This window comes from Amblyomma americanum, chromosome 1 (genome assembly GCF_052857255.1).
Source record: "Amblyomma americanum isolate KBUSLIRL-KWMA chromosome 1, ASM5285725v1, whole genome shotgun sequence".
NCBI classification, from domain to species: Eukaryota; Metazoa; Arthropoda; class Arachnida; order Ixodida; family Ixodidae; genus Amblyomma; species Amblyomma americanum.
This window is the reverse complement of record NC_135497.1, coordinates 555409394-555428353: the sequence shown is the minus strand read 5'-3', so window position 1 is coordinate 555428353 and position 18960 is coordinate 555409394. Positions and strand designations below refer to the sequence as shown.

Below are 18960 nucleotides of genomic sequence, written 5' to 3'. Positions count from 1 at the left end.
AGTGTTCAACAGCGCTACGCTCGTCCATAGCGGTGGACGTAGCACGTCCTGTAATGCCACAAGTGTGATTTAGAACGTCATCTAACGGCGAGGGCGGAAACTGCGAGAGCGCTGTTATACTACCTATAGCATCAAGACTGGCAGAAATGAGACCCCCGTTAAGCTATTAGCAGACAAGGCAAATGAAATGAGGGGCTGGTTTGACAAACATATTAAGGAAGCCAACAGTCACCGAAACCAAAGTGCATAGGGGAATGCTTTCTTTTTTTCATTTCTAAAGCCAATCAATTGGTTTAAAGAAAATTCTTATACACCAGCAGAAAAAATAACCATGCCTCCGGTGGCATACGAACCCTCGACCTCCGAATATCGCGTCCGCTGCTCTTACCAACTGAGCTACGGCCACAGCTGTCCAATCTGCTGCTTTCGTGGGTTTTATGTTTTTCGTGTAAGCGAACCTTGAGAGTGTTCAGCAGCGCCACCCTCGTCCAGAGCGGTGGACGTAGTACGTCCTGTAATACCGCAAGTGTGACGTAGAACTTCATCTAACGGTGAGGGCGGAAACTGTGCGAGAGCCCTCTTATGCTACCTATGGCATCAAGACTGCCAGAACCGAGACCCCCGTTACACTATTAGCAGACATGGCAAATGAAATGAGTGGCTCGGTTGACAAACATATTAAGGAAGCGAACAGTCACCGAATCCAAGGTGCATAGGGTAATGTTTTCTTTTTTTTTTAATTTCTAACGCCGAACATTTGGTTTAAAGAAAATTACTTATAAACGAGCAGAAAAAACAAGCATGCCGCCGGTTGGATCCGAACCCACGACCTCCGATTGTTGCGTCCGGTGCTCCTACCAATTGAGCTACGGCGACGGGTGTCCAATCTACTGCTTTCGTGGGTATTTATGTTTTGCGTGTAAGCAAACCTTGAGAGTGTTCACCAGCGCCACCCTCGTCCATAGCGGTGGACGTAGCATGTCCTGTAATACCGCAAGTGTGACGTAGAACGTCATCTAACGGCGAGGGCGGAAACTGCGAGAGCGCTGTTACACTACCTATAGCATCAAGACTGGCAGAAATGAGACCCCCGTTAAGCTATTAGCAGACAAGGCAAATGAAATGAGGGGCTGGTTTGACAAACATATTAAGGAAGCCAACAGTCACCGAAACCAAAGTGCATAGGGGAATGCTTTCTTTTTTTCATTTCTAAAGCCAATCAATTGGTTTAAAGAAAATTCTTATAAACCAGCAGAAAAAATAACCATGCCTCCGGTGGCGTACGAACCCTCGACCTCCGAATATCGCGTCCGCTGCTCTTACCAACTGAGCTACGGCAACAGCTGTCCAATCTGCTTCTTTCGTGGGTTTTATGTTTTTCGTGTAAGCGAACCTTGAGAGTGTTCAGCAGCGCCACCCCCGTCCTGAGCGGTGGACGCAGCACGTCCTGTAATACCGCAAGTGTGACGTGGAACTTCATCTAACGGCGAGGGCGAAAACTGTGCGAGAGCCCTCTTATGCTACATATAGCATCAAGACTCCCAGAACCGAGACCCCCGTTACGCTATAGGCAGACAAGGCAAATGAAATGAGGGGCTCGTTTGACTAACATAATAAGGAAGCCAACAGTCACCGAAACCAAGATGCATAGGGGAACGTTTTCTATTTTTTTAAATTTCTAATGCCGATCAATTGGTTTAAAGAAAATTACTTATAAACGAGCAGAAAAAACAACCATGCCGCCGGTGGGATCCGAACCCACGGCCTCCATATATCGCGTCCGGTGCTCTCACCAACAGAGCTTCGGTGACGGCTGTCCGATCTGCTGCTTTCGTGTGTAGTTATGTTTTGCATGTAAGCGAACCTTGAGAGTTTTCACCAGCGCCGCCTTCGTTCATAGCGGAGGACGTAGTATGTCCTGTAATACCGCAAGTGTGACGTAGAACTCCATCTAACGGTGAGGGCGGAAACTGTGCGAGAGCCCTCTTATGCTACCTATGGCATCAAGACTGCCAGAACCGAGACCCCCGTTACACTATTAGCAGACAAGGCAAATGAAATGAGTGGCTCGGTTGACAAACATATTAAGGAAGCGAACAGTAACCGAAACCAAGGTGCATAGGGTAATATTTTCTTTTTTTTAATTTCTAATAATCAATTGGTTTAAAGATAATTACTTATAAACGAGCAGAAAAAACAGCCATGCCGCCGGTGGGATCCGAACCCACGACCTCCGAATATCGCGTTCGGTGCTCTTACCAACTGATCTACGGCGACGGCTGTCCAATCTGCTGCTTTCTTGGGTATTTATGTTTCCTGTGTAAGCGAACCTTGAGAGTGTTCACCAGCGCCACCCTCTTCCATAGCGGTGGACGTAACACGTCCTGTAATACCGCAAGTGTGACGTAGAACGTCATCTAATGGCGAGGGCGGAAACTGTGCGAGAGCCCTCTTATGCTACCTATGGCATCAAGACTGCCAGAACCGAGACCTCCGTTACACTATTAGCAGACAAGGCAAATGAAATGAGGGGTTCGTTTGACAAACATATTAAGGAAGCCAACAGTCACCGAAACCTAGGTGCATAGGGGAATGTTATCTATTTTTTTAATTACTAATGCCAATCAATTGGTTTAAAGAAAATTACTTATAAACGAGCAGAGAAAAACAACCATGCCGCCGGTGGGATCCGAACCCACTACCTCCGAATATCGCGTCCGGTGCTCTCACCAACTGAGCTACGGCGACGGCTGTCTAATCTGCTGCATTCATGGGTATTTATGTTTTGCGTGTAAGCGAACCTCTAGAGTGTTCAACAGCGCTACGCTCGTCCATAGCGGTGGACGTAGCACGTCCTGTAATGCCACAAGTGTGATTTAGAACGTCATCTAACGGCGAGGGCGGAAACTGCGAGAGCGCTGTTATACTACCTATAGCATCAAGACTGGCAGAAATGAGACCCCCGTTAAGCTATTAGCAGACAAGGCAAATGAAATGAGGGGCTGGTTTGACAAACATATTAAGGAAGCCAACAGTCACCGAAACCAAAGTGCATAGGGGAATGCTTTCTTTTTTTCATTTCTAAAGCCAATCAATTGGTTTAAAGAAAATTCTTATACACCAGCAGAAAAAATAACCATGCCTCCGGTGGCATACGAACCCTCGACCTCCGAATATCGCGTCCGCTGCTCTTACCAACTGAGCTACGGCCACAGCTGTCCAATCTGCTGCTTTCGTGGGTTTTATGTTTTTCGTGTAAGCGAACCTTGAGAGTGTTCAGCAGCGCCACCCTCGTCCAGAGCGGTGGACGTAGTACGTCCTGTAATACCGCAAGTGTGACGTAGAACTTCATCTAACGGTGAGGGCGGAAACTGTGCGAGAGCCCTCTTATGCTACCTATGGCATCAAGACTGCCAGAACCGAGACCCCCGTTACACTATTAGCAGACATGGCAAATGAAATGAGTGGCTCGGTTGACAAACATATTAAGGAAGCGAACAGTCACCGAATCCAAGGTGCATAGGGTAATGTTTTCTTTTTTTTTTAATTACTAATGCCAATAAATTGGTTTAAAGAAAATTACTTATAAACGAGCAGAGAAAAGCAACCATGCCGCCGGTGGGATCCGAACCCACGACCTCCGAATGTCGCGTCCGGTGCTCTCACCAACTGAGCTACGGCGACGGCTGTCTAATCTGCTGCTTTCATGGGTATTTATGTTTTGCGTGTAAGCGAACCTCTAGAGTGTTCAACAGCGCAACGCTCGTCCATAGCGGTGGACGTAGCACGTCCTGTAATGCCACAAGTGTGATTTAGAACGTCATCTAACGGCGAGGGCGGAAACTGCGAGAGCGCTGTTACACTACCTATAGCATCAAGACTGGCAGAAATGAGACCCCCGTTAAGCTATTAGCAGACAAGGCAAATGAAATGAGGGGCTGGTTTGACAAACATATTAAGGAAGCCAACAGTCACCGAAACCAAAGTGCATAGGGGAATGCTTTCTTTTTTTCATTTCTAAAGCCAATCAATATGTTTAAAGAAAATTCTTATAAACCAGCAGAAAAAATAACCATGCCACCGGTGGCGTACGAACCCTCTACCTCCGAATATCGCGTCCGCTGCTCGTACCAACTGAGCTACGGCAACAGCTGTCCGATCTGCTGCTTTCGTGTGTAGTTATGTTTTGCATATAAGCGAACCTTGAGAGTTTTCACCAGCGCCACCTTCGTCCATAGCGGAGGACGTAGTACGTCCTGTAATACCGCAAGTGTGACGTAGAACTTCATCTAACGGTGAGGGCGGAAACTGTGCGAGAGCCCTCTTATGCTATCTATGGCATCAAGACTGCCAGAACCGAGACCCCCGTTACACTATTAGCATACAAGGCAAATGAAATGAGTGGCTCGGTTGACAAACATATTAAGGAAGCGAACAGTCACCGAAACCAAGGTGCATAGGGGAATGTTATCTATTTTTTTTAATTACTAATTGCAATAAATTGGTTTAAAGAAAATTACTTATAAACGAGCAGAGAAAAGCAACCATGCCGCCGGTGGGATCTGAACCCACGACCTCCGAATATCGCGTCCGGTGCTCTCACCAACTGAGCTACGGCGACGGCTGTCTAATCTGCTGCTTTCATGGGTATTTATGTTTTGCGTGTAAGCGAACCTCTAGAGTGTTCAACAGCACAACGCTCGTCCATAACGGTGGACGTAGGACGTCCTGTAATGCCACAAGTGTGATTTAGAACGTCATTTAACGGCGAGGGCGGAAACTGCGAGAGCGCTGTTATACTACCTATAGCATCAAGACTGGCAGAAATGAGACCCCCGTTAAGCTATTAGCAGACAAGGCAAATGAAATGAGCGGCTGGTTTGACAAACATATTAAGGAAGCCAACAGTCACCGAAACCAAAGTGCATAGGCGAATGCTTTCTTTTTTTCATTTCTAAAGCCAATCAATTGGTTTAAAGAAAATTCTTATAAACCAGCAGAAAAAATAACCATGCCTCCGGTGGCGTACGAACCCTCGACCTCCGAATATCGCGTCCGCTGCTCTTACCAACTGAGCTACGGCAACAGCTGTCCAATCTGCTTCTTTCGTGGGTTTTATGTTTTTCGTGTAAGCGAACCTTGAGAGTGTTCAGCAGCGCCACCCCCGTCCTGAGCGGTGGACGCAGCACGTCCTGTAATACCGCAAGTGTGACGTGGAACTTCATCTAACGGCGAGGGCGAAAACTGTGCGAGAGCCCTTTTATGCTACATATAGCATCAAGACTGCCAGAACCGAGACCCCCGTTACGCTATAGGCAGACAAGGCAAATGAAATGAGGGGCTCGTTTGACTAACATAATAAGGAAGCCAACAGTCACCGAAACCAAGATGCATAGGGGAACGTTTTCTATTTTTTTTAAATTTCTAATGCCGATCAATTGGTTTAAAGAAAATTACTTATAAACGAGCAGAAAAAACAACCTTGCCGCCGGTGGGATCCGAACCCACGGCCTCCATATATCGCGTCCGGTGCTCTCACCAACAGAGCTTCGGTGACGGCTGTCCGATCTGCTGCTTTCGTGTGTAGTTATGTTTTGCATTTAAACGAACCTTGAGAGTTTTCACCAGCGCCGCCTTCGTCCATAGCGGAGGACGTAGTATGTCCTGTAATACCGCAAGTGTGACGTAGAACTTCATCTAACGGTGAGGGCGGAAACTGTGCGAGAGCCCTCTTATGCTACCTATGGCATCAAGACTGCCAGAACCGAGACCCCCGTTACACTATTAGCAGACAAGGCAAATGAAATGAGTGGCTCGGTTGACAAACATATTAAGGAAGCGAACAGTCACCGAAACCAAGGTGCATAGGGTAATATTTTCTTTTTTTTTAAATTTCTAATAATCAATTGGTTTAAAAAAAATTACTTATAAACGAGCAGAAAAAACAACCATGCCGCCGGTGGGATCCGAACCCACGACCTCCGAATATCGCGTTCGGTGCTCTTACCAACTGAGCTACGGCGACGGCTGTCCAATCTGCTGCTTTCTTGGGTATTTATGTTTCCTGTGTAAGCGAACCTTGAGAGTGTTCACCAGCGCCACCCTCTTCCATAGCGGTGGACGTAACACGTCCTGTAATACCGCAAGTGTGACGTAGAACGTCATCTAATGGCGAGGGCGGAAACTGTGCGAGAGCCCTCTTATGCTACCTATGGCATCAAGACTGCCAGAACCGAGACCTCCGTTACACTATTAGCAGACAAGGCAAATGAAATGAGGGGCTCGTTTGACAAACATATTGCCACCTGGTGTTCTCAGGTGGCGCTGAAGTGTCTTCGAAGACGTTGAAGTGTCTTGCGCTGGCTGGCTGGCTGCTTGCTGTATTCTGCTGGTTAGCGACCTGTCTCCCTGTTTTCCGTTACATATTTTGGTGTAGGCGCTGGGTAAAGATCCCTGTATATGTCTCATACTCCTCCGGATACCCTGGGCTCCAGTCCTTCGCTAGTGGACACCCCCGTGCACCGTGCTAGCCGGAGAAATCAAGGCCTACCTCCCGAACACGGGCTTTTGGAGTCTGCCAGAGCACCCACCCATCGACCTGTCATGCCAGCTGCTGCCTACTACACCTTGCAGAATCCGCGACTGCCCAAACCATTCCACGGCAGTCAGCTCGAAGACGTAGAGGACTGGCTTCTCGAGTTTGAACGCGTGGCCTCATTCAACCAGTGGGACGACGCCGCTAAACTTCGAAGCGTCTTCTTTAGTCTCGAGGATGGTGCACGTACCTGGTACGAAAACCGAGAAGACGCCCTAACATCATGGCACGAGTTCCGCCGACGCCTGCTGGAGACCTACACCAGCACGGATCGTCGAGAACGGGCTGAACGGGCTTTGCAGTCTCGCATTCAGATGCCGAATGAGACTGTAAGCATGTACGTGGAGGATATGACTCGGCTCTTCCGGCGAGCTGACCCGGCCATGCCCGAAGATAAAAAGGTGCGCCATCTCATGCGCGGCGTTAAAGAGCAACTTTTCGCTGGCCTCGTGTGCAGTCCACCTGGGACTGTTGCTGAGTTTCTCTCGGAGGCGGTCACGATGGAGAAGATGCTCTTGCGGCGGTCTACCACCTACGACCGGCCGGTACTCGCCGCTTCACTTACAGAGCCGCTTCCTGCCTTCGGGGCTAACCCTGGTCTTCTCCGCGACCTGATCCGCTCCGTTGTGCGCGAAGAGCTCCAGGCGCTTTTCGGTGCTCCCCTGCCGACGGCCGGCTCTCTCGCTAGCCTGGTCCGCGAAGAGGTTCAAGCCTTGAGACCTTCGTTCCCGTCCGTTGACCCGCCGCCTTTACCAACGGAGTGCCGTCGTCCAACGTACGCTGAAGCCTTGCAACGTCCTGCGCCCTCTTCGGCGCAGTTTCCTCCGTCCAATCAAGGCTCGCTGTTTTCCGCACACGCCGACACGTACTACATCGACAATCGACGATCACCCCAGCGGAAGACGGACCTGTGGCGTGCTCCGGATCGGCGGCGTCTCTGCTTTCACTGCGGGGAACACGGTCATCTGTATCGCCAGTGCCCGTATCGACAGCTTGGGCTGCAGGGGTTCCCTATCGACATGCCCCGTCCACCAAGAGGTCAACGACCCCGGGAGATCGAGGACTACGTAGCCCAGCAGCGCATGGCGACAATTCCCCAGCGGCAGTCTCGGTCTCCATCACCACGCCGACCTTCGCCACAGCCCCAAAGCTCCTCCTGGATGGCGCAGAGACGGTCGCCAAGTCCCCGCCGGGAAAACTAAAGAGAGCGACCTCAGGGGGCGAGGCCGCTGGCAATCGATACGAACAAGACCCCCCGGCAACGCGAACAGCGACCGACCGCGATTTAAAGGCAACGACTGCAGTACCTGAACTCGGAGATCGATTCTCGTTGGATATACCCGTGCTTCTCGATGGCTATAAGGTTAGTGCTTTGGTGGACACTGGCGCTGATTTCTCGATTTTAAGCGGAAAGCTAGCGGCGCTTCTTAAAAAAGTAATGACACCATGGTCCGGCACGCAGATTCGCACGGCTGGCGGACATGTCGTAACTCCGCTTGGCCTATGCACAGCAAGAGTCCAAATTCGCAGCTCCACATTTGTTGTCAGCTGCCTAGTTCTACCGAACTGCTCCCGTGACTGTATCCTTGGCGTTGATTTTCTCCGAGAGTATGGAGCTATTATTGACCTCCGAAAGCGCACTGTCACATTTTCTACCGAGAAAGCTGATGTTTACTCCGAGGACTGTCCACGCCGCGCCGCCCTTAGAATATCCGCCGAGAGCGTTTGGATTCCGCCACGCGCCAGCGTTTTTGTGAGTGTTCACTGCGACGGACTACGTGAAGGGACAGCGGTCGCAGAGGGCAACCTGTCCCTTTTGCTCACCCACGGCATCTGCTCAGCGCGAGGTCTCATCCATCTCCGCGACGGCTGCTCTGAGCTCCTGGTGACTAACTTCTCTAACGAGCCCCGGCACCTTTTTCGTGCTACTGCCATCGCATTCGCCGACCCCTTAGCGGAGGTTTCTGAATGTTTCGCGTTCGAAGCTGTTAGACCTGTGCGCCCATCCCTTGACATCAGCCCGGACCTTTCGGTGACTCAACAGCGAGAACTACGTGCCCTCCTACTTGAATACTCCTCCTGTTTCGCTTCTTCGTCGAAAGTCCGGCAAACGGCTCTTCTCGAGCACCGCATCATTACGCCCGACGATGCCCGCCCCATCCATCAGCAGCCGTACCGTATCTCACCGAAGGAGCGTGAGGCGATCCAAACGCAGGTGAAGGAGATGCTTTCAGATGGAATCATTCAACCTTCCAGCAGCCCCTGGTCTTCACCTGTCGTGCTGGTGAAGAAAAAGGATGGGACACTCCGCTTCTGCGTGGATTATCGGAAACTGAACAACATCACCAAAAAAGACGTCTACCCGCTGCCTCGTATCGACGACTCGCTCGACAGACTTCGTCGCGCCCAGTACTTCTCCTCCATTGATTTAAAGAGTGGGTACTGGCAGATAGAGGTCGACGAGCGGGACCGCGAAAAAACGGCGTTTGTGACACCCGACGGACTGTACGAATTTAAAGTGCTACCTTTTGGGCTATGTTCAGCGCCGGCAACTTTCCAGCGGATGATGGATACCGTTCTCGCTGGACTAAAATGGCAAACTTGTTTGGTTTATCTCGATGATGTCGTCGTATTTTCCGAAACCTTTGCCGAACACCTTGAACGCCTGAGGACCGTATTAGATGCCCTCCGATCGGCCGACTTAACGCTAAAGCCCGAGAAGTGCCACTTTGGGTACAAAGAGTTGAAGTTTCTCGGTCACCTCGTGAGTGCCGATGGCGTTAAGCCCGACCCCGAGAAAACTGCTGCCGTCGCCAACTTTCCTGTTCCTGCAACAAAGAAAAGTGTGCAACGTTTTTTGGGTCTGTGCGCATATTACCGCCGCTTCATCGCCGACTTTTCAAAGATTGCCGCACCCCTGTACCACCTCACGCGCAATGATACACAGTTCGTGTGGGCTGCCGAGCAGCAGGAGGCTTTTGCCGAGCTGCGCAGACGACTGCTAACATCCCCTGTTCTTGCGCACTTTGATGAAGAGGCTGAAACCGAAGTCCACACCGACGCGAGCAACGTCGGCCTCGGCGCCGTACTCGTCCAACACCAAGGTGGCGTGGAAAGGTCATCGCGTATGCAAGCCGCACGCTTTCTCGCGCTGAAACAAACTATTCGACCACAGAAAAAGAATGCCTTGCGGTTATGTGGGCAACCATGAAATTTCGTCCGTACCTCTACGGCCGCCCGTTCAAAGTAGTTACCGACCACCATTCGTTGTGCTGGCTTGCAAATCTTCGCGACCCATCGGGGCGCCTAGCCCGATGGAGCCTCCGCCTCCAAGAATTCGATTACACCATTGTGCACAAATCTGGCCAGACGCACGAAGACGCTGACGCACTCTCTCGCGCGCCCGTCGGGTTAGCGGATGATAGCATAGAGGACGAGAGTGGTTTTATTGGAGTTGTCAGCGCCTTAGACCTAATGACCCGCCAGCCAGCTGACCCAGACCTGCGACCTATCATTGATTATCTGGAGGGCCGAGCTTCTGTCGTACCCCGACAATTTTCTAGAAACCTGCCGGCCTTCTGTCTCGGGAACGGCATTTTGTTTAAGAAAAATTCCAGCACTGTTGACCGAGCGCACCTCCTCGTCGTTCCGGCAGATCTCCGCGCCGATATCCTTCTTGCTTGTCACGATGAGCCGACCTCCGGCCACTTGGGCTTTGCCCGCACACTTGCACGCGTGCGCCAGGCGTATTATTGGCCCAAACTTTCTCACGCCGTCCAGCGTTACGTCAGAGGCTGCCGCGATTGCCAACGTCGTAAGGCGCCTCCTCTCAAGCCAGCGGGCTTGCTCCAACCTATTGAACCCCCTCGGACGCCTTTTGATCAAGTCGGCATCGATCTTCTGGGCCCATTCCCTGTGTCATCGGCCGGTCATAAATGGATCATAGTCGCGACCGACTATTTAACAAGGTATGCGGAAACTAAAGCGGTGCAGCGCGGTACGTCATCTGAGATCGCCCAGTTTTTTATGCAACAAATCGTGCTGCGTCATGGCACACCGTCCCACGTAATCACTGATCGAGGTACGGCGTTTACGGCACAGCTCATGCGCGACGTGTTCGAGCTCAGTCACACGAACCATCGCAAAACTACTGCCTATCACCCACAGACGAACGGGCTCACAGAGAGACTCAACAGAACGATCGCCGACATGATCGCAATGTACATAGACTCGCAGCACAAAACCTGGGACGAGATTCTCCCGTACGTCACATACGCTTACAACACGGCCACCCAGGAGACGACCCGATTTACACCATTTCGTCTGGTCTACGGACGTGACGTTCAGACGATGCTGGATGCAATGCTTCCATGCAGCACTGATGACCACCCACTCACGCCAGACGCCGAGCAGTTCGCTCAGCGCGCCGAGGAAGCACGTCAACTTGCCCGTCTTCACATTCAGCGGCAGCAGGGCACGGATGCACGCCGCTACAACCTCCGTCATCGGCACGTCGAATACCATCCGGGAGACCAAGTTTGGGTGTGGACCCCGGTACGCCGCCCAGGCTTGTCTGAAAAACTGATGTGCCGTTACTTTGGACCGTACCGAGTTTTGCGCCGCGTCACCGAAGTGACCTACGAAGTTCTTCCTGACGGGACTGTGCAGCCTCAGCGTCGTCCACCCCGCTCTGAGGTTGTGCACGTTGTCCGCATGAAACCCTACTTCACGCGGTAATGGATAGTACGCTCAGTGTTCTGCTAGTTTTCGCGTGGGACACCTTCGCCCACCTCCCTTGTACATTTTTGTGTGCTTGTGCTGTTTTTTTTTTCTCTTTCCACTGCCCATACTGCAACCCCGCTTTTGTTTTTTTTTTTTTGGAGGGGGAGTAATGCCACCTGGTGTTCTCAGGTGGCGCTGAAGTGTCTTCGAAGACGTTGAAGTGTCTCGCGCTGGCTGGCTGGCTGCTTGCTGTATTCTGCTGGTTAGCGACCTGTCTCCCTGTTTTCCGTTACAATATTAAGGAAGCCAACAGTCACCGAAACCTAGGAGCATAGGGGAATGTTATCAATTTTTTTTAATTACTAATGCCAATAAATTGGTTTAAAGAAAATTACTTATAAACGAGCAGAGAAAAGCAACCATGCCGCCGGTGGGATTTGAACCCACGACCTCCGAATATCGCGTCCGGTGCTCTCACCAACTGAGCTACGGCGACGGCTGTCTAATCTGCTGCTTTCATGGGTATTTATGTTTTGCGTGTAAGCGAACCTCGAGAGTGTTCAACAGCGCAACGCTCGTCCATAGCGGTGGACGTAGCACGTCCTGTAATGCCACAAGTTTGATTTAGAACGTCATCTAACGGCGAGGGCGGAAACTGCGAGAGCGCTGTTATACTACCTATAGCATCAAGACTGGCAGAAATGAGACCCCCGTTAAGCTATTAGCAGACAAGGCAAATGAAATGAGGGGCTGGTTTGACAAACATATTAAGGAAGCCAACAGTCACCGAAACCAAAGTGCATAGGGTAATCTTTTCTATTTTTTTTAAATTTCTAAACCCAATCAATGTGTTTAAAGAAAATTCTTATAAACCAGCAGAAAAAATAACCATGCCTCCGGTGGTGTACGAACCCTCGACCTCCGAATATCGCGTCCGCTGCTCTTACCAACTGAGCTACGGCAACAGCTGTCCAATCTGCTGCTTTCGTGGGTTTTATGTTTTTCGTGTAAGCGAACCTTGAGAGTGTTCAGCAGCGCCACCCTCGTCCAGAGCGGTGGACGTAGTACGTCCTGTAATACCGCAAGTGTGACGTAGAACTTCATCTAACGGTGAGGGCGGAAACTGTGCGAGAGCCCTCTTATGCTACCTATGGCATCAAGACTGCCAGAACCGAGACCCCCGTTACACTATTAGCAGACAAGTCAAATGAAATGAGTGGCTCGGTTGACAAACATATTAAGGAAGCGAACAGTCACCGAAACCAAGGTGCATAGGGTAATGTTTTCTTTTTTTTAAATTTCTAATGCCGAACAATTGGTTTAAAGAAAATTACTTATAAACGAGCAGAAAAAACAACCATGCCGCCGGTGGGATCCGAACCCACGGCCTCCATATATCGCGTCCGGTGCTCTCACCAACTGAGCTTCGGTGACGGCTGTCCGATCTGCTGCTTTCGTGTGTAGTTATGTTTTGCATGTAAGCGAACCTTGAGAGTTTTCACCAGCGCCACCTTCGTCCATAGCGGAGGACGTAGTACGTCCTGTAATACCGCAAGTGTGACGTAGAGCTTCATCTAACGGTGAGGGCGGAAACTCTGCGAGAACCCTCTTATGCTACCTATGGCATCAAGACTGCCAGAACCGAGACCCCCGTTACACTATTAGCAGACAAGGCAAATGAAATGAGTGGCTCGGTTGACAAACATATTAAGGAAGCGAACAGTCACCGAAACCAAGGTGCATAGGGTAATATTTTCTTTTTTTTTAATTTCTAATGATAATCAATTGGTTTAAAGAAAATTACTTATAAACGAGCAGAAAAAACAACCATGCCGCCGGTGGGATCCGAACCCACGACCTCCGAATATCGCGTCCGGTGCTCTTACCAACTGAGCTACGGTGACGGCTGTCCAATCTGCTGCTTTCGTGGGTATTTATGCTTCCTGTGTAAGCGAACCTTGAGAGTGTTCACCAGCGCCACCCTCGTCCATAGCGGTGGACGTAACACGTCCTGTAATACCGCAAGTGTGACGTAGAACGTCATCTAATGGCGAGGGCGGAAACTGTGCGAGAGCCCTCTTATGCTACCTATGGCATCAAGACTTCGAGAACCGAGACCTCCGTTACACTATTAGCAGACAAGGCAAATGAAATGAGGGGCTCGTTTGACAAACATATTAAGGAAGCCAACAGTCACCGAAACCAAGGTGCATAGGGTAATGTTTTCTATTTTTTTTTAATTTCTAATGCCGAACAATTGGTTTAAAGAAAATTACTTATAAACGAGCAGAAAAAACAACCATGCCGCCGGTGGGATCCGAACCCACGACCTCCGAATGTTGCGTCCGGTGCTCTTACCAACTGAGCTACGGAGACGGGTGTCCAATCTACTGCTTTCGTGGGTATTTATATTTTGCGTGTAAGCAAACTTGAGAGTGTTCACCAGCGCCACCCTCGTCCATAGCGGTGGACGTAGAACGTCCTGTAATACCGCAAGTGTGACGTAGAACGTCATCTAATGGCGAGGGCGGAAACTGTGCGAGAGCACTCTTATGCTACGTATGGCATCAAGACTGCCAGAACCGAGACCCTCGTTATGTTATTAGCATACAAGGCAAAGGAATTGAGGGCTCGTTTGACAAACATATTAAGGAAGCCAACAGTCACCGAAACCTAGGTGCATAGGGGAATGTTATCTATGTTTTTTAATTACTAATGCCAATAAATTGGTTTAAAGAAAATTACTTATAATCGAGCAGAGAAAAGCAACCATGCCGCCGGTGGGATCCGAACCCACGACCTCCGAATATCGCGTCCGGTGCTCTCACCAACTGAGCTACGGCGACGGCTGTCTAATCTGCTGCTTTCATGGGTATTTATGTTTTGCGTGTAAGCGAACCTCTAGAGTGTTCAACAGCGCAACGCCCGTCCATAGCGGTGGACGTAGCACGTCCTGTAATGCCACAAGTGTGATTTAGAACGTCATCTAACGGCGAGGGCGGAAACTGCGAGAGCGCTATTGTACTACCTATAGCATCAAGACTGGCAGAAATGAGACCGCTGTTAAGCTATTAGCAGACAAGGCAAATGAAATGAGGGGCTGGTTTGACAAACATATTAAGGAAGCGAACAGTCACCGAAACCAAGGTGCATAGGGGAATGCTTTCTTTTTTTCATTTCTAAAGCCAATCAATTGGTTTAAAGAAAATTCTTATAAACCAGCAGAAAAAATAACCATGCCTCCGGTGGCGCACCAACCCTCGACCTCCGAATATCGCATCCGCTGCTCTTACCAACTGAGCTACGGCAACAGCTGTCCAATATGCTGCTTTCGTGGGTATTTATGTTTCGCGTGTAAGTAAACCTTGAGAGTGTCCACCAGCGCCACCCTCGTCCATAGCGGTGGACGTAGCACGTCCTGTAATACCGCAAGTGTGACGTAGAACGTCATCTAATGGCGAGGGCGGAAACTGTGCGAGAGCCCTCTTATGCTACCTATGGCATCAAGACTGCCAGAACAGAGACCCTCGCTATGTTATTAGCATACAAGGCAAATGAAATGAGGGGCTCGTTTGACAAACATATTAAGGAAGCCAATAGTCACCGAAACCAAGGTGCATAGGGGAATGTTATCTATTTTTTTAATTACTAATGCCAATATTTTGGTTTAAAGAAAATTACTTATAAACGAGCAGAGAAAAGCAACCATGCCGCCGGTGGGATCTGAACCCACGACCTCCGAATATCGCGTCCGGTGCTCTCACCAACTGAGCTACGGCGACGGCTGTCTAATCTGCTGCTTTCATGGGTATTTATGTTTTGCGTGTAAGCGAAGTGTTCAACAGCGCAACGCTCGTCCATAGCGGTGGACGTAGCACGTCCTGTAATGCCACAAGTGTGATTTAGAACGTCATCTAACGGCGAGGGCGGAAACTGCGAGAGCACTGTTATACTACCTATAGCATCAAGACTGGCAGAAATGAGACCCCCGTTAAGCTACTAGCAGACAAGGCAAATGAAATGAGCGGCTGGTTTGACAAACATATTAAGGAAGCCAACAGTCACCGAAACCAATGTGCATAGGGGAATGCTTTCTTTTTTCATTTCTAAAGCCAATCAATTGGTTTAAAGAAAATTCTTATAAACCAGCAGAAAAAATAACCATGCCTCCGGTGGCGTATGAACCCTCGACCTCCGAATATCGCGTCCGCTGCTCTTACCAACTGAGGTACGGCAACAGCGGTCCAATCTGCTTCTTTCGTGGGTTTTATGTTTTTCGTGTAAGCGAACCTTGAGAGTGTTCAGCAGCGCCACCCCCGTCCTGAGCGGTGGACGTAGCACGTCCTGTAATACCGCAAGTGTGACGTGGAACTTCGTCTAACGGCGAGGGCGAAAACTGTGCGAGAGCCCTCTTATGCTACATATAGCATCAAGACTGCCAGAACCGAGACCCCCGTTACGCTATAGGCAGACAAGGCAAATGAAATGAGGGGCTCGTTTGACTAACATAATAAGGAAGCCAACAGTCACCGAAACCAAGATGCATAGGGGAACGTTTTCTATTTTTTTAAATTTCTAATGCCGATCAATTGGTTTAAAGAAAATTACTTATAAACGAGCAGAAAAAACAACCATGCCACCGGTGGGATCCGAACCCACGGCCTCCATATATCGCGTCCGGTGCTCTCACCAACTGAGCTTCGGTGACGGCTGTCCGATCTGCTGCTTTCGTGGGTTTTATGTTTTTCGTGTAAGCGAACCTTCAGAGTGTTCAGCAGCGCCACCCTCGTCCAGAGCGGTGGACGTAGTACGTCCTGTAATACCGCAAGTGTGACGTAGAACTTCATCTAACGGTGAGGACGGAAACTGTGCGAGAGCCCTCTTATGCTACCTATGGCATCAAGACTGCCAGAACCGAGACCCCCGTTACGCTATAGGCAGACAAGGCAAATGAAATGAGGGGCTCGTTTGACTAACATAATAAGGAAGCCAACAGTCACCGAAACCAAGATGCATAGGGGAACGTTTTCTATTTTTTTTTAATTTCTAATGCCGATCAATTGGTTTAAAGAAAATTACTTATAAACGAGCAGAAAAAACAACCATGCCGCCGGTGGGATCCGAACCCACGGCCTCCATATATCGCGTCCGGTGATCTCACCAACTGAGCTTCGGTGACGGCTGTCCGATCTGCTGCTTTCGTGTGTAGTTATGTTTTTCGTGTAAGCGAACCTTGAGAGTTTTCACCAGCGCCACCTTCGTCCATAGCGGTGGACGTAGTACGTCCTGTAATACCGCAAGTGTGACGTAGAACTTCATCTAACGGTGAGGGCGGAAACTGTGCGAGAGCCCTCTTATGCTACCTATGGCATCAAGACTGCCAGAACCGAGACCACCGTTACACTATTAGCAGACAAGGCAAATGAAATGAGTGGCTCGGTTGACAAACATATTAAGGAAGCGAACAGTCACCGAAACCAAGGTGCATATGGTAGTATTTTCTATTTTTTTTTAATTTCTAATGCCAATCATTTGGTTTAAAGAAAATTACTTATAAACGAGCAGAAAAAACAACCATGCCGCCGGTGGGATCCGAACCCACGACCTCCGAATATCGCGTCCGGTGCTCTTACCAACTGAGCTACGGCGACGGCTGTCCAATCTGCTGCTTTCGTGGGTATTTATGTTTCGCGTGTAAGCGAACCTTGAGAGTGTTCACCAGCGTACGCAACAAATCAGGAAGTAACCTGGCCGACCATTGCAAAGCATGTGACACAGAGCAAAAGAGTGGATGCTATCCAAAAATAGATAAAACAGAATTCTTGACATCAGCTAAAGGAAAAACGGAGCGTGAAGTCATGGAGGCGTATTTTATAAGAAAAGCTGGGAAAAAGTGCGTCAGCGCACCTTCTATTCAATTACTGGACAGTGAAGTTGAATTTCTTGATGGCTATCTGTAGGTGTGAGCCATGTGTCAAAAATATTTATGGTGTTGTGAACTGGAACGGTTCCGCTTTTCCTTTGGGTTTTTCCTGCTGCTACTATTCCTTGGCATATTATTGACTTTTACTTCAGTTGTTATTTCCTTTCTCATATTTGCCCCCCCCCCCCCCTCGTTGTTTTAGCGTGGAGCCCTCTACACTCGTGTTTTTATACTTCTAGTTTTATCCTTTTTCTGTTTAGGTCTTTCTGTATTTTTCATATACATATATTTTCATTGTTTCCTAGTTTCAAACTTTTTCAATATTTTTTTCATTTGATTATGTATAGTATCACAGCCCTTATCTGTTTTTGGCCTAAATTTCTGCTATCTTTTACTTCCATTGCCATGACCCATCAATGTTGTTTCCCCATTGTCATTCTGTCTTTCTTCACCACGTGCTTGTCTCAGTGTGGAGCCTTCTACACTCCCCTCATCTTTTAGTCGATCTGTTTATCTCCCTTTTTGCCGCGTTATCTGTTTGGTTCTTAACATTGACAAGCTTGTAAAGCGCTTTTTGCAGTAAGTTTCGGTACACGATGTCTCTTTTCTTTCAGTGTTCCCCCGGCACCGTGTTTTCATTTTGTTATTGTATCGTAATTTTTTGCTTATTTTTCACACGATGCAATCTTGATTGTGCTCTTCTTTGCGCATGCTCATCGCTTGATGGTGGTGATCGGCTCCTATATATTAGACGTGGTGGCTTTTCGAAATATAAAGTTGCAAGTTAGCGCCTGTCCTGTCCACTTCTGTGTCGTCCGTGTCCTTTTTGCGCTATGTTTTCTAAGCACCCTCGTCCATAGCGGTGGACGTAACACGTCCTGTAATACCGCAAGTGTGACGTAGAACTTCATCTAACGGTGAGGGCGGAAACTGTGCGCGAGCCCTCTTATGCTACCTGTGGCATCAAGACTGCCAGAACCGAGACCCCCGTTATACTATTAGCAGACAAGGCAAATGAAATGAGTGCCTCGGTTGACAAACATATTAAGGAAGCGAACAGTCACCGAAACCAAGGTGCATAGGGTAGTATTTTCTATTTTTTTTTTATTTCTAATGCCAATCAATTGGTTTAAAGAAGATTACTTATAAACGAGCAGAAAAAACAACCATGCCGCCGGTGGGATCCGAACCCACGACCTCCGAATGTTGCGTCCGGTGCTCTTACCAACTGAGCTACGGCGACGGGTGTCCAATCTACTGCTTTCGTGGGTATTTATGTTTTGCGTGTAAGCGAACCTTGAGAGTGTTCACCAGCGCCACCCTCGTCCATAGCGGTGGACGTAGCACGTCCTGTAATACCGCAAGTGTGACGTAGAACGTCATATAATGGCGAGGGCGGAAACTGTGCGAGAGCCCTCTTATGCTACCTATGGCATCAAGACTGCCAGAACCGAGACCCTCGCTATGTTATTAGCATACAAGGCAAATGAAATGAGGGGCTCGTTTGACAAACATATTAAGGAAGCCAACAGTCACCGAAACCAAGGTGCACAGGGGAATGTTATATATTTTTTTTAATTACTAATGCCAATAAATTGGTTTAAAGAAAATTACTTATAAACGAGCAAAGAAAAGCAACCATGCCGCCGGTGGGATCCGAACCCACGACCTCCGAATATCGCGTCCGGTGCTCTCACCAACTGAACTACGGCGACGGCTG

General features: G+C 49.2%; 3 non-coding genes across 3 annotated transcripts; all 3 read right to left on the bottom strand.

Annotated features, from left to right (window-relative positions):
• Positions 1-11739: 11739 nt before the first annotated feature.
• On the bottom strand, positions 11740-11813 carry TRNAS-CGA (transfer RNA serine (anticodon CGA)). Its single transcript has one exon. It is a non-coding gene; the product is annotated as a tRNA-Ser (tRNA).
• Positions 11814-13619: 1806 nt separating this feature from the next.
• On the bottom strand, positions 13620-13693 carry TRNAL-CAA (transfer RNA leucine (anticodon CAA)). The gene has a single exon. It is a non-coding gene; the product is annotated as a tRNA-Leu (tRNA).
• A 4716-nt stretch (positions 13694-18409) lies between these two features.
• On the bottom strand, positions 18410-18483 carry TRNAL-CAA (transfer RNA leucine (anticodon CAA)). Its single transcript has one exon. It is a non-coding gene; the product is annotated as a tRNA-Leu (tRNA).
• Between the last annotated feature and the right edge of the window lie 477 nt (positions 18484-18960).